The sequence below is a fragment of the Macaca nemestrina genome, chromosome 4 (genome assembly GCF_043159975.1).
Source record: "Macaca nemestrina isolate mMacNem1 chromosome 4, mMacNem.hap1, whole genome shotgun sequence".
Lineage (NCBI taxonomy): Eukaryota > Metazoa > Chordata > Mammalia > Primates > Cercopithecidae > Macaca > Macaca nemestrina.
The window spans coordinates 48,164,573-48,179,793 of NC_092128.1; the positions used below are offsets into that span (position 1 = coordinate 48,164,573).

The 15,221-nt window shown below is 37.1% G+C and overlaps 2 protein-coding genes across 15 annotated transcripts in view; one reads left to right on the forward strand and one right to left on the reverse strand.

Moving 5' to 3' along the window:
• LOC105475274 (leucine rich repeat neuronal 3) overlaps nucleotides 1–2,652 on the reverse strand; it is a 33,600-nt gene extending 30,948 nt beyond the window's left edge. For both annotated transcript variants that reach the window (XM_011730375.3, XM_011730374.3), the window contains exon 1: nucleotides 2,149–2,652. The gene's annotated coding sequence lies outside the window, so the exon portion shown is untranslated. The remainder of the gene's footprint in view (nucleotides 1–2,148) is intronic.
• LOC105475279 (inner mitochondrial membrane peptidase subunit 2) overlaps nucleotides 1–15,221 on the forward strand; it is an 886,283-nt gene that overhangs the window by 458,680 nt on the left and 412,382 nt on the right. The gene's annotated exons all lie outside the window — the stretch shown is intronic.

The window sequence follows — 15,221 nt, forward strand, 5'->3', positions numbered from 1 at the left end:
ACATTACTGATCTCTGTAATCCACAAAATATGTATGTGAGCTTTACTATGGTTAAACAGTGAATCCACTGTTCTTAGGTGTCATCGATTGCAATTTTAAAATAAGGCGGGTTAGATTTAAGAATGTGTGTCTGGCATGCAAACTTTCCCTGGAAAAGGTCTAAGAAAAACTGAAATCAATACTGCAATGCTACATTATATGGGAGTTTGAAATCAGAGGGTTGAGTATCTACTTCTTTTCCTCTTGGTTAGGAACTTAGGAGGTACCTCAGAATATCAGATCTGGTCTGTTTCAAAAGCAGCACTTTTAATAAATAGCAGAAAAGCAAATAAAACACCTTTTCCTTTTTGTAATAAATCATTTTGTTTTTTTTATAGATTGCATGTGGCATTTGAGGCAGAGTGAGCAAAGCTGCCAATATTGCAAGCTGATGCTTCAGCATCTTTCATTTTTCTCTCTGAGCAGGAACCCTCTTCTTAAACTTGTTCATTTTACAGAGAGAAAATCGAAGCCACTGGCATATTGTCAGAGCTGCTTTATTGTCATCATTTACAAAGGTCACTGGAATTAATTGACTTCTTATATTACATATTGTAAACTGATTCATTTTTTGACACATTTATGGGAAAGTGGCAGGATCTAAGTGGCTGGTTATTGTCTTTTTGCTTTGGCTTATATTACAAACTAGAAAACCAATAATAGCTCTGAAATCACAGTTGTGGAAAAAAATAACCCACAGTTTCAAAGAGGCTGACTCTGTTAACTGTGTGGTTAGTTGAACTAAAAGAAGGCAGGAGAGAGCTCCAGAAGATGAAATACAAATGCTAGGTTTCTTTTACTGTCTTTCCAGGACCCAGTAAAGAGGGCAGTGAATGTTTCCATGAATATCCTCAATTGATGTTGTCTGTTTGAAAGCATATTCTAAGTAGCTGGCTTCCCTTTACAAGATTGGAAGTAAAAATTAACCCACAATGAATTCCATGAATCATCGATACATGGATGCTCATAGAGTTTACTGAGAGTAATTCTGTCTCAGAGGCATTGCTTCTGAAACTAAAGATGAGAAATATATCAGTAATATTTATGGTACCAGAGCACAGTATATTCTAGGTAGATATTTTGAACCTTTACTTCTCTTTTTGTTTTCACATTATCCCCTTTTTCACTAAATTAGGAAGGTTCTACTCATATTCATAGCCTGCTTTCACTGAAATTAGAGGCACAGAAACAAGGACATATTGTTAAAAATGAATAAATTAGAGCCGAATTAAGCCATCCAGCTCAATAACAGCAAAGGGAATATAGCAGTTGGTTAGAACAAACAATCTTCTTAAATAGGAAATGTACTTTAAAGCCATCCTGCTGTGATCCTGTTAATTACCAAAGAAGATTAGAACTCTTCTGGTTCATGGGATCCTTTTACCTAGTGTGTGGCAGTTCCAGCTGCATTAGCAATCAGACATTTGCACTGTCCCTTCAGACCAGTGAGGGGATGTTATTAAAGGGAAGTCATTTACCCCAGTCCGTAAGATGTAGCCTGGCAGAAATTCAATAACTGTTTGTGATATGCTCAATCCTCTACTCTGCTTAGTGATTTTAGCTCTTAATATACAACAGCATTTGCCTTAATTTGCATCCACTGGGTGAGAGAGAATAAAAATGCCCCATTTGGTGGGTTGATTTCAAAACACAGAATAATGTGTGATCTGTTTTTCACTACAAATAATGTGAAGAAAAAGGAAAATTGCACCCCCTCATCCGTGTCTCTCCTCTTGTCTTTCTGTCTCCTTCTCTCTTCCTCATCTCCTTCTCTCTCCCTCTCCTCTCTTCTCCCCCAGTGTTCCCTTCTCTTCTGTCTCCCTCCTTTTTCTCCTCCCCCCAACACTGCTTTTTCTCTCCCACTCACATCCTCTGATGGGCATTCAAGCTAGTAAAATGCATGTTGGAGAATCTCACAAACACAGCTAGGCACACACAGAGCCAGCTGGGTTTTGCATGTGAATTTCTTCTCAAAAGTGCAATAAAAGAAAAAATGCTCTTAGAATTCAGACAAGAAGACATCAAAGGAGGATTTAGGTGTAAAAACGTGATCATCGAGATGACAAGAAATAGAACGTATTTTAAAAGATATGTGTATTTTAAACTTACCTCGAAAAGCAGTTTCAGTGCTAGCCCACCTCCGATGTCCCTGCGTGCTGGATTCCTCAGTTCCTTGGTTGAGATAATCACATGGTTGTGTTCTTGCCCGGTGTAAATAGGTGCATTTGCGTGTCTATGTAACAAAGTGTACACAAATATGTACTATAGATATGCACACATGCACGTAATCTTATCTCTGTATTTTAAAATATAAAGGAAGGCAGAAGGCTGCAGCCAGGATTCCTTCTTTTTCCCGGAACTCTTTTTCTCATTCGGCAGGCTGAGGTTCTCAATCCAGTGAAGAGAGATCCTGTGAGCTGGCTTTATTTTCCCTTGTTTCCATGGTGGTTAGTGGTGCATCGTTCACCCGATCAGTTGTCACACTGACATGGTGCTGCCTGCTCAGCGGTCATTAATAACTGAACACCCTCCACTCCCCAGAGAGGAGCCAATCGCTTCAGACTGCCAAGATGTAGCACTCGCAGCTGCTCCAGTCTGGTTGGCTGAAACAAACTGTCTGTTCTATGACACTGCTGCTTAGGATACAAATAAATGAAACAGGCTTGCATATTTTCCTAGGTATCATTTTCCTTATTTTTTTCCCCCTTTCTGGAGGAATGTTGGGAATTTTTTGACAAGTTTTCTCAATTTGAGGTTATCAGTCATTCAGAGAAACAATGTTTTCAGTCTGCAAATAGGCAGGACACACTACTGATAAGGATTTCCCAAATATTAAAAACGCGTCGTAGAGACTCACACCTCCAACTCTGTCTCTGTGAAGTTCAGCACTGACTGTATTATTTAAGAAGAGAAGCTTGCAACTGTTTTGAGTGGCATTTGGTTCTCTATAGATCCTACTTAATTTAGCATATGTGCTTGGTGTTCAATAACACTTTTTTTTTTTAGCAATGACATTTCTTGTCTGGATTGACCAGATTTTTAAAATAAAACATATATTTGCCTCTCTGTAATTCACAACATTGGCATTTGAGGGGGTACTTTTTAAAAATATGTATTTCTAATTATACTCACTGACTTCTCCTTATATGATGTAATCAATCTAGGAGCTACATATGAATGGGTACATGTGTAGGTGTGTTTGTATATCTGTGTGTGTGTGTGTGTGTGTGTGTGTGTGTGTATTTAGGATATATTTTTTTACCACTCTGGGGAAATAATTCAATTGTAATAAGCTAAATTATAAAAAAAATTATTTATCTTTGTTCTTAGGCCTATTAACTCTGAGAGGATATTTCCCAGGAAAATATACTATATAAGCCATATGTGTAAAACATTTTTATTAATTACCAGAAATTTGGAAAACACAGGAACACATAGCAGTGCATATTTCTCAAAGAACATCTATGAAAAAATCAAAAAGCAGTTTTAAAAATGCATGTTTTACAACCTTAATTAGTATACTAAAGAAACATCTTGTTGAGGAGAATGGAACATGAGGATTAATATATCAACAGGTCAAAAGCAGGCTAGTCATAACTCCAACCCCAGTTTTGAGAGACTACCCTCTAGTGGAGTAAAAAGAAATGACACTTATTAGATTTAGGAAAAAAAAAAAAAAAAAGCCTTCATATCTAATTGCTCCTTCAGTATTTATTGACATGACATAGACCAATAGTTTGCAGTAACAATAATAATAATAATACCAGAAAAAATTTTAAACAATAGGCTTATCTTTAAATACTAAATATTTTCACTCTGTAGTTTTCTAGAAACAGTTCCCAAATGCTTTTTCTCTATAAGAATTTATTCAAATGAATCAAAATAAGTTCAAGATAAAAGTAGCATCTCATTTAACTTAGTATTTATTTCAGAATGTTATTGTAATATTTTATTATTTGCTAGATACTCTAGTATTTACTCAGAAAGCCCTGAGTCAATTCTGTATATTAGGGATCATGGTTGAGTGTTGGGATGTTGTGTTAAGAGTATGTTTACATATAATTTAATGTACTTTTAGTAGTAGTAATAATCATCCTTCTTACCCCTTAATTTTAATCTAGGAAATCTCAATTTCTTTAATATTCCAAATTATTTCAATATTTGCATGATTTATTGCCACATATGGAAGAATAATCTTAAAATTGTGATAATTATTTGAAAAAGGAATTTTTATTTATGCCATGGTGTCTAAGTGATTAATTTTCATCGATTGGTATTGACTGTATAATTGACAAATCCAGTAATCAAACCAATTATAATGCACTCCCATAATGAAGGTAAGTTGTGATAGTCAGATACACGATTAAACTACTTTCTTGGTTTTTAAACAATCATACCTAATATTTTAAATTTCAGTCTCTCAGAAATCAAGAAAAAATCTTTTCATTTTTGATTCATTTAGAATTGTTAAAGGTAGCCATTTATATGTTATCTTACATTATTTCATAGGAAATTGTTTTAACTAAATGATCACTTTTTTGAAAGTGGGAGATGAGAGTGCTCTTCCTGCAATTGTCCTTTTAATGTAGGTACATGATAAATTTAAAATATTTTATACTCATTTTTATAAATTTAATATCATGGAGCACTAGAAATGAGATTTTTTTTTTTTTTTTTTTTTTTTTTTGAGACGGAGTCTCGCTCTGTCGCCCAGGCTGGAGTGCAGTGGCCGGATCTCAGCTCACTGCAAGCTCCGCCTCCCGGGTTCGCGCCATTCTCCTGCCTCAGCCTCCCGAGTAGCTGGGACTACAGGCGCCCGCCACCTCGCCCGGCTAGTTTTTTTTTGTATTTTTTAGTAGAGACGGGGTTTCACCGTGTTAGCCAGGATAGTCTCGATCTCCTGACCTCGTGATCCACCCGTCTCGGCCTCCCAAAGTGCTGGGATTACAGGCTTGAGCCACCGCGCCCGGCCCTAGAAATGAGATTTTAACGTGAAAGAGAAAATGACTCTGGCTGTGGATGAAAAGGATGACGATTCTGTTCTTTGGCTGGAATTTCTATTTTGTTCCAAGAGCATCAGCAGCTTTGTAGAATCAGTGTGTGTTTTGGGTGTTTTTTTCACTTATCAGGGACTTCAGTCCTTAACTGTAAATGTGAAATGTGGCTCTCTCAAAAGATACATGAAAAAATTATTTTGGTATCACATCTATATAATGAAGTACCATATGAAGACATTACATTGTAATACAGTAAGGATTTTAGGGTTTTTGAATTAATACAGTTGTGAGTGATCATCAAATGAGAACCATGGAAGCTTAGCACACAGTTGGCACCTTAAAGACAGGATAGAGCCCCTCAGGTATTCCAGATTTTTTCCACCATATTACCCTATCATCTACCGGATGATTGACAGTCCTCTGCTAATTCTTCTTTTCCTTCTTCTTGTTCTTTTCCTCTTTCTTACTCTCCCTCCTTTCCCTTCATTTTTTTTTTTCTTTCTTAAGTTTCTTCCTTTAGAAGGCACTAAAGCTTCAGAGAAATTTCACATTGCAAACCACAGTATTACATGGTTGTACGTGTTGCCTACATTGTAGGAAATGTCTACAGGTTTCCTAGATGAATACTGAGTTTTAATGGAAAGGTGTTGAAATGATTTTAAAACATAAATGAATAATTGCAACCTTTAAATTATATTGAAAGAGTTTTGCCTTCATCATCAAATAAGAAAATATTGGGGTACAGTAGATCAGTATTCATTGACTTAGTCATTGGGATTTTTTTTTTTTTTTTTTTTTTTGAGACGGAGTTTTGCTCTGTCTCCCAGGCTGGAGTGCAATGGCACGATCTCCGCTCACTGTAACCTCTGCCTCCCGGGTTCAAGCAATTCTCCTGCCTCGGCCTCCTGAGTAGCTGGGATTACAGGAGCGTGCCACCAGGCCTGGCTATTTTTTTTTTTTTTTTTTTGGTACTTTTAGTAGAAATAGGGTTTCAACATGTTGGTCAGGCTAGTCTTGAACTCCTGACCTCATGATCCACCCACCTGTGCCTCCCAAAGTGCTGGGATTACAGGCATGAGCCACCAAGCCTGGCTAGTGGTTGGGATTTTTAACTTGTTTATTGCTATTTCATCAAATCCTGGGCTTTATTTGCTTTGTGCTTTTCTTAGAAAAGTAGCCTGGGCAGTTGGTAGAATGTGAGTTGTAGAACCACAATGCCTGGGTTTGGATCCTTACCTTGCCACTTCCTAGAGACTCTGAGCATCATGTTAAGTATCATCTCTGTTAAGCGTCATTTGTGCATCTTGGTTTAAGTATCATCTCTGCATCTCATTTTTCTCCCAGAATTGTTAAGAGCATTAAAACAGTTAATATGTATACCAAGTTTAGAAAAGTGCTCAAATATAGTAGTCTTGAACAAATGTTTGACGTTATTATTGGCATTATTATGGTAGTGGTCATTGTTATCATGGTCATTGTTTTCCTCCTTTAACAAGATGTAATCTCTCATTTGATCCACAATAGTACTCTTTATCGCTCTTATTATTTATCTTTTTTTGGTATTATAATTGCTTCTGTAATTTTACCTGTTTCCCCTTTTAGCGTATAAGATTCTCCTAGAGGGAGTATATGTCTTATTACATTTTTAAGCTCCACAATGCATATAAAATGGATAAAATAACATCTGTCGAGCACTAACACTAACATATATTTGTGTATTATATACATTAACTTCAAAAATATTGTATTCAAATTGGGATTTTTTTTTAAGACGGAGTCTCGCTGTGTTGTCCAGACTGGAGCGCAGTGGCGCAATCTCGGCTCACTGCAACCAACGCCTTCCGGGTTCAAGTAATTCTCCTGCCTCAGCCTCCCTAGCAGCTGGGACTATTGGTGCGTGCCACCACGCCCAGCTAATTTTGTGTATTTTTACTAGAGATGGGGTTTCACCATGTTATCCAGGATGGCGTCGATCTTCTGACCTTGTGATCAGCCCGCCACAGCCTCCCAAAGTGCTGGGATCACAGGCGTGAGCCACTGTGCCTGGCCAAGATAGATATTTTTACGTTCAATTGACAGTGTAGAAACATTGGCTGGAGGAAGCTAGCTTACTTGCCCAGTGTCCCAAAACTATTAAATAATGGGGCTAAAATTTGAACTCAGTTCTGCTTACAGAGCCAGAGCACTTTCTACTGCACAAGGTACTCAACGTTCACTTGTCAAATAAATGAATGCTTGAGGGATGGCTGAGCCAACCAATTCAATGTAGTCAGCAACAAGGGATGCCAAAAATAAAATACTATTTTTAAAAAAGGAATGAGTTTTATGCACTAGACAGTGGATGCTTTTATACAGTAGTGTTTGTTCAGGGTTGATGACAGAATTTTTATTGCTGTCATGATTTGAGAAGTAGAGCTCTGAAGAAATGCAGTGCCTAGTGGAAAAAATGAGTTGATATGCTCAGAAAGCTAAATACAAATGAATGAGTCACTGATGGTGAGGGGCTGACATTGTGCTAAGAAGGTCTTCAGTGATTTTGTCCTTTGTGGTCTAATTCTAATAACAGATTAGTTCTCAATTCAGTTAAAAACATGATGTAAGGTGAGTAGTAACACTGGTTGTTTGTTAGAATGTTGAACTAAAGCAAGTTGGGTCAGAGTTCTCATTTTCTTTTTCAAAGGAGTTTTGGAAAGTAAAATTGGAGAAAAACAGAGATTCTTATTTACCTATAGGTTTTGTTTTAATTTTAAATTTTTTCTTTATTTTTCAGACAGTCCTTGCTCTGTTGCCCAGACTGGCGTGCAGTGACACGATCATAGTTCACTGCAACAACCCTGAACTCCAGGGCTTAAATATTCCTCCTACCTCAGCTTCCAGAGTAGCTAGGACCACAGGCACAAGCTACCATATGCTGCTATTTTTTCTTTCAAGTTTTCTCTTCTTTTTTCTTTCTTTCTTTTTTTTTTTCCTTTGAGTAGAGATGTGGTCTCTCTGTGCTTCCTAGCCTGATCTCAAGCGGCCCTTCCACCTCTTCCTTCTATATGGCTGGGATTACAGATGTGAGCCACAGCACCACGCCATGTCTTTTTTTTTTTTTTAATTTTAAGTTCAGGGGTATATGTACAGGTTTGTTACAAAGGTAAACATGGGTCATGGGGCGGGCGGATTGTGCATATTATTTCATCAGTCACGTATTGAACCTAGTACTCATTAGTTGTTTTTTCTGATCCTCCCCCTCCTCCCACTCTTCACCCTCCAGCAGGCACCAGTGTCTGTTGAGTTTTCATCATTTAGCCCCCACTTGTGAGTGAGAACATGCAGTATTTGGTTTTCTGTTCCTGCATTACAAAAGGTCTGTCATCTTGGCTTTTCTCTGTGTCTCTCTCCATTCTTTTCACTCAGGGAATTGACTTTTATTCCTTTTCTAGCGATGTGAAAAAATATCTAGCAATATTTCCACAAAATCCGTAGATATGCTTAATTATTACTCATACTACAATGATAACAACAATCATCCCTTTAATCCTGAACCCTAGTCTGTCTTTCCATCTCTGTCCTCCTCGTATTAAGTTTCTCAAAAGAGCTATCAATATTTGCTACAATCACATCATCACTTTCTACCTACTTTTTCAGTTGACCTTTCTCTGGTTTCTAATCCAACCTTGTTACTGAAATTCTGCTTTGGAATCTCAACCAGTGCCCTCCCAATTTGGTTCTTGCACATCAAAGCCTCCTAAGTCATTGTCATGCTTGTCTGAACATTCTGTCTCTTGTCATTGTGGGTTCATCTGCCTCTTAAGTATTTGTCCTAGGTTTGTTCTTTTGCCTACAGTTCTTCATATACTCTCTTAGATAATATTATCTCTTCTACTGTGTACTTACTACTTTCAAACCTATATCACTGCTCTTGCAAATAAAATAATCAATCAATCAGTCTCTTCATCCATGCATCCATCCATCCATCCATCCATCCATCCATCCATCCATCCATCCATCCATCCATCCGTCTGTCTGCCTATCAATCCATCCCTCCAATTGTCTGGTAAATGTCGCTACTTGCATGATCCCCAGGCACTCTGTACTCTACGTGTCTAAAGCTGACCTCTTAAGCTCTTCCCTAAACTGGCTTTCTTTTTTTTTCTTTCTTTCTTTTTTTTTTTTTTTTTTTGAGACGGAGTCTTGCTCTGTCGCCTGGGCTGGAGGGCAGTGGCCCGATCTCAGCTCACTGCAAGCTCCGCCTCCCGGGTTTACGCCGTTCTCCTGCGTCAGCCTCCTGAGTAGCTGGGACTACAGGCACCCGCCACCTCGCCTGGCTAGCTTTTTGTATTTTTTAGTAGAGACGGGGTTTCACCGTGTTAGCCAGGATGGTCTCGATCTCCTGACCCCGTGATCCGCCCGTCTCGGCCTCCCAAAGTACTGGGATTACAGGCTTAAGCCACCGCGCCTGGCCTTTTTAAAAAATTTCTGCTGTTACCTAGTTACCTAGAGAACTGCAGAACTTTGGACTTTGTGCCTCATATCTTGCATTTCACCATATGCAACTTGATTTTACTCAGAAATTTTCTTAAATTATCTTCTCCGTCTGCTAGGTGTTCATCCTGTCTTACCTTGGCTGCTGCAATTGCTCCTAATTTCCCTGCTTCCAGTCTCATCTTTTATAGTTCATCTTTCTTGCTTCTAATTTCATCCCTTCTAGTCCATTCTCCCCTTCTTCCACAACACAGCCAGGCACACACTTGTGTTTAGCAAGCCTGCTTCTCACTGTTCACTCTTCATTCCTCAGTTCAATTATTTCTTGACAGCAAATTTAGTATTTTTGTTGTGACATTTATTATTGGTATTATTAAAAAAATAGAAATGATTTCCCTTGAGCTATCCAGAAACCACAATGAAATAGATCAGATTTTAAAATATACATTGCTATGCAAATGCAGAAAGTATGTATGCTGAAGTTAAAGTACCTAGAATAATAATAAATAACATTTGTTGAGTTTAACTATATGCAAGACACTGAAACTTGGTAGACCCTGCACACATATGGTTTCATTCTTACAGTACTGTGAGGCAGTCAGGGACTTCACCGTTTTCACAGAAGAGGAAACTGGGGTTGGTGAACTTCTACAGTTATCACGCTAGTGAGAAAGGAAAGCTAGAATGCAAGTCAGACTCCAAAGCCAACAGTCTTCAAACTGTATTTTCTTCTCTTCAGTGATCTTTTGAAGCCCTCGTTCTCCTCTTCTTTGCATGTTTTATAGCTTAACTTTTGCTCCTTGTGTTTGCTTATTTGTAACCAGATTGACAAAATATTCATGGTAGAAGACTAACAATTTAGCTATGCCTCATGTTTCTCATCCCCAAAATGTTTGACAATATTTTTATTCTACTAATTGGATGATTAACATAGTATGAAGGTATCTATAAATTATTATTCCTCAAAGGCAAACATTATATCAGCTGAGATAATTTTTTATTATTTTCATGTTGGTTTTTATTTTGGATAGTTGTTGTTACTTGTCCGCCTTTAAGAGTCAATATTTAAGATGAATGACAATTGTATTACCCAGAGAAACCAGCTCTTTTTCTAATTATTGTGTCATCCTGAAACTAAATAACAAAATGGATCGATACACGTACATAATAAAACTTCAACATTGGTATACATGAAACTACTTTACTATATTTTAAATATATTTGAGACTACGAAAGACAACATTTGCACCCTGTTTTAATAGCAAAGTTTCAAAGCTTTATTGAAGATGATTATTATGCAGAAAACTGGAAAATGAGAAGTAGTAGTCTTTAGGCATAGACAGAACAAGAATAGGACAGGCTTAGGATTTAAAGGTAAGGAAATGTAAAATACAATCAAAAAAAGAACAACACGTGTCTTTTTTTGCAAAATCACTTATCTTTCTTTCCATTCCATAGACATGATGCAGAAAATGAGCAAATTAACCCTCACCGTTAAGAGCACTTCTTACATCCTTAACCTTTTATAAAGGGTATACTTGATTAGAAATGCAATGAATATTCAGTGCTTTGGTCAGTTTAGACTTTGGGGGTGCTCCCCAGCTGTATAATGCTCACTGAGAGCCTATGTGTGAACCACAAGCCTGGGAGAAGCCTGGCTGGCTGAAGGGGCTGTGCTGAAGGCTTTCACATAGTTCCCATTACTAAGGAAACCACTCGTTTTGTCTGAACACTCTCTGAATAGATGTCTCATTTGAAGTCTAGTGCTCAAACCATGAGGATTGCATTATGGAGCTGAGAAAGAAATGAGGAGAACAAAAAATGCTTGAAAATGCCAACAAGCATTCACAAAGCGTTGTACTGTAATAGCATTCCATGAGACAGAAGGTGCGTTTATTTTTGCTGCATTCCAAGCTATTTTGGTGTTATAAAAGCAAATTCCTTTGCTTGCCCACGTAATCAAAATAAGAAAAGCAGATGTTCTTCTGACCTATTCTTAATTCCTGCTCTTGTTAGGGTCTCACTGAGAAGTGTGACATACAGCAAAAGAAGGACAAAATATGGATTCTCATATTAATGTAGTTTTGCTCCGTTGTGCTTTATAACTAAATGGTGTAGTGCTATCCCTGTGCCAATAAACAAACACATGTTCAGAGTCAGACCTCAGGATTTGTAGCCTCCAAATGGTTACTGTTAAATTCAGAATGGCTACTGCAAACTGGTGCTCGGTGCTCTTTAGTAAGCATCCAGTTCAGATTTGGAGTGAGAAAACACTGCTTCTAGGAGACTCCTGCTCACTCTCCAGCTTCTACTAACCTACAGCAAGAAAGCAGCTCCTACTTAAAGTATCAGGCAATCATTCTTTCTTCCTTACCCTGGAAAGTAGAGTTTGCAGGACTTTGATTATAGTAAGTTCTTTATCATCCCTCTCCCCATTTTTGATATGGTCAATTACATTATTTTAAAAGTATACATATTGCTATGCAGACACCCAGTCAGAGGTTGCCACCTCTACACCCATATAGAAAGTCGGGGAGGAAGTCATTCTTACCTCTGTGTTGAGCTCCTTTAATCCTTTCAGCAAACAAGAGATGTATCAACACAGTTAATCCACAAATGCAGAAATTAATAAATATGTATAGATTACTTGTCGTTTTACTTTTTGCTGACTGTCATAGCAGTTAGTGTCTTACCCGCACAAGAGCCCATGACTAAATGAGATCTTTGGACTCATAGCCCAGAGCTTTAGCACTGCACTAAGGACAGTCCCTATGTGCACAGTTTGGTCAAGTCTCTCTTTGGAAGACCGCTGTTAACAAAGAGGTGCTAGCATTTCTAAAATCTAGAAACAGGCACAATAAGCAAGTCCAAGTTTATTTCTTTCATGGATTCTTAAAGATTAATACTAAAAAGTTATAAATGTGAAACACTAACACAGCATTGTCAGAAGAAAGTCTTGGGTTTGTTTTTACGTTTTCTTTTTTCCTTAAATATATTGGCAGTCTCGCATTTTTAATAAACATATATTTCAAGTAATTGTCTTTTGCAGATTTCTTCCTCGACCACATTTAAGAAATGCCAAATTCAGTAGAATTGACTAAGGATAAACTAAGTGGTTTTCTAGCATTTAATGGGGCATCCTAACACCACTAAAAAGGCCCTAAATTTGAAAGCATGAAAGAAGAAAGTTTATTCTTGTGGAAGTACAAAAATACTTATCCTATCAATAATATCCTCACTAGGCAGATTACAGGTCTTCAATTCATTTTGAAATGAACAGCCTGAAGCTGCCAGCTGTTTCTGATCTGATGTGCTTATAGAATATTTACTTAGAGTATATATTTAGCAGTTTACATATCATGGCTACTGACAAGAAAATTCTTCTAATACTGAAACTTACTATGAAGTTTCTGTTTTTAAAATGGATATATATTTGGTCCCAGATATGTTACCTTGTCAAAATTTGGCATCGAACAGGATGTCTGCGTCTTTGTATTCCTGGTCCTTAGCACAATACCTAGCATATAGTAAGCATTCAGTAAGAAGAGATTGAACTGAATTGTTTGATATGAGAAAAATCTAACAAAGTCAGCATGTATAAGATGATCCTTAGCCTGGCTTAATTGAGTGTAGAATGATGGAAACAGCAAATGTTTAACTGTCTTTGACAATTAGCTAACAAAGTCTAATTTTTCCATGTCCTTTCAATCAATCACTTATAATCTTTTTTGAAATATTCTGTGTTTATACATACACACATATATCATATATATTATACACACATATATCATATATAATACACATGTATATAAGAATATACATATGTGTATATAAGTATATGCATATATGTGTGTGTATGTTTACATATATATGTGATAAAATTGCATTGAAGGGATTGAGTCAAATCTAACAGCCCTTACTTCGTTTCAAGTACAGTGGTTATGTTTGTATTTCATTCTCTAAATGGGAGAGTTTTCAAAATGTCTCCAAGTACCATGAAACATCAGATATTCATTATAATTCTGTTTCTGCCTGCAGCAATAAGATCTGTAGTCCACTATAACAGTCCTACATTTCGATTAACACCAAGCATCATCTTATCTGGAGAAGTAAGTCCTGTTTAGAAGACTTAAATTTGTTCATAGAAATAAATTGTGTCTTAGTCCATTTTCTGTTGCTATAACAGAATACCATAGGCTGAGTAATTTGTAAATAAATGACATTTATTTTCTATAGTTCTGGAGGCTGCGAAGTTCAAGGTAAGGGGCTGCATCTAATAAGGCCCTTATGACATCACATGTGGCAGAGGGCATCACATGGTGAAAGAGCAAGGGCATGCCTGCTCAGGTGTTTTTCTTCTTATAAAGCTACCAGTCTCATTATGGGAGCTCAACTCTAATGACTTGATCTAAACCTAATTGCCTCCAAAATACCCCACCTCCAAGTGTCATCAGTATATGAATTTGGGGATCAGGTTTTCAACACATGAGATTTGGGGACCCATTCAAGCCATAGGAGATTATAATTTGAAGACAAATGGAGAATTTAGTTATTATCCAAATTATTAGTATATATGTATAATCATAAAGTTAGGAGCTCATTTACTAATTTAAAAAATGTTATGGCCTTTACTATGCATATGCAAGCATACATGTGCTTTGAATTATGAAGTCCCTCCTGTGTGATTTGGGACATTGTCTTAAGGCCTAGGTCAAAACTTATCTTCCTATGGCAGATAAAATTCTAAGAATGACTAAAATATAGTGAACTTAAATATAAGTAAATGCCAATTTGTGTAGTATTAGATTTAATGGATTTAGAAAAAAGTTAATATATTCAATTCAATGAAACATGTATTGATTTTGATTCCTTCTATATTATTTAACTAAATTAATGTTGGGTTCTAAAATGGTTATTTAAAAAATACCACAGTGTAATCCCAGCACTTTGGGAGGCCAAGGCAGGCGTATCAGCTCAGGTCAGGAGTTTGAGACCATCCTGGCCAACATGGTGAAACCCCGTCTCTACTAACAACACAAGAATTAGCCACGCATGGTGGTTCATGCCTGCAGTCCCAGCTACTTGGAGGCTGAGGCAGGAGAATCACTTAAACCTGGTAGGCGGAGGTTGCAGTGTGCTGAGATCGTGCCACTGCACTTCAGCCTCGGTGACAGAGCAAGATTCCATCTTAAATAAATAAATAAAAATAAAAAAGACCACAGCTTTATTGTAAAACATTTTGAAAACTAAAAAAGGATGAAGAAATGGGGAAGAAAGCCTTTGCACATCAAAGGATATATTTTATATACCACTTTGGTATGCTTTGCTTTGGTACATTTTTTTGCCCTTGCATAGTAGAAAATATTCCATATTTTAAAAGTTACATCATAAAAATAAAAGAATCTTTATTATTTTAGTGCCCATATTAATACTATATAGATACTCCATTCCCCAAATATTGGGCGTTTGTTTCCTAATTTTTCTATGTTGTGAATAATACAGAGAATGCAGTAGCAAGAATCAGTAGACTGGATTGCTTTAAGTGACTTTCTAGACCAAAAGATTGAAGCATTCCAAGACTCCTGATATATTATACAGATTGCTTTCCTGAAAGTGCATACCAAGTTCACATAGCAGGTATGAGTCTCATTTCTATCATGTCCTTGCCAGCATTTATTTTTTCATTCATTCTTTCAGGAAATATACTCGAACACC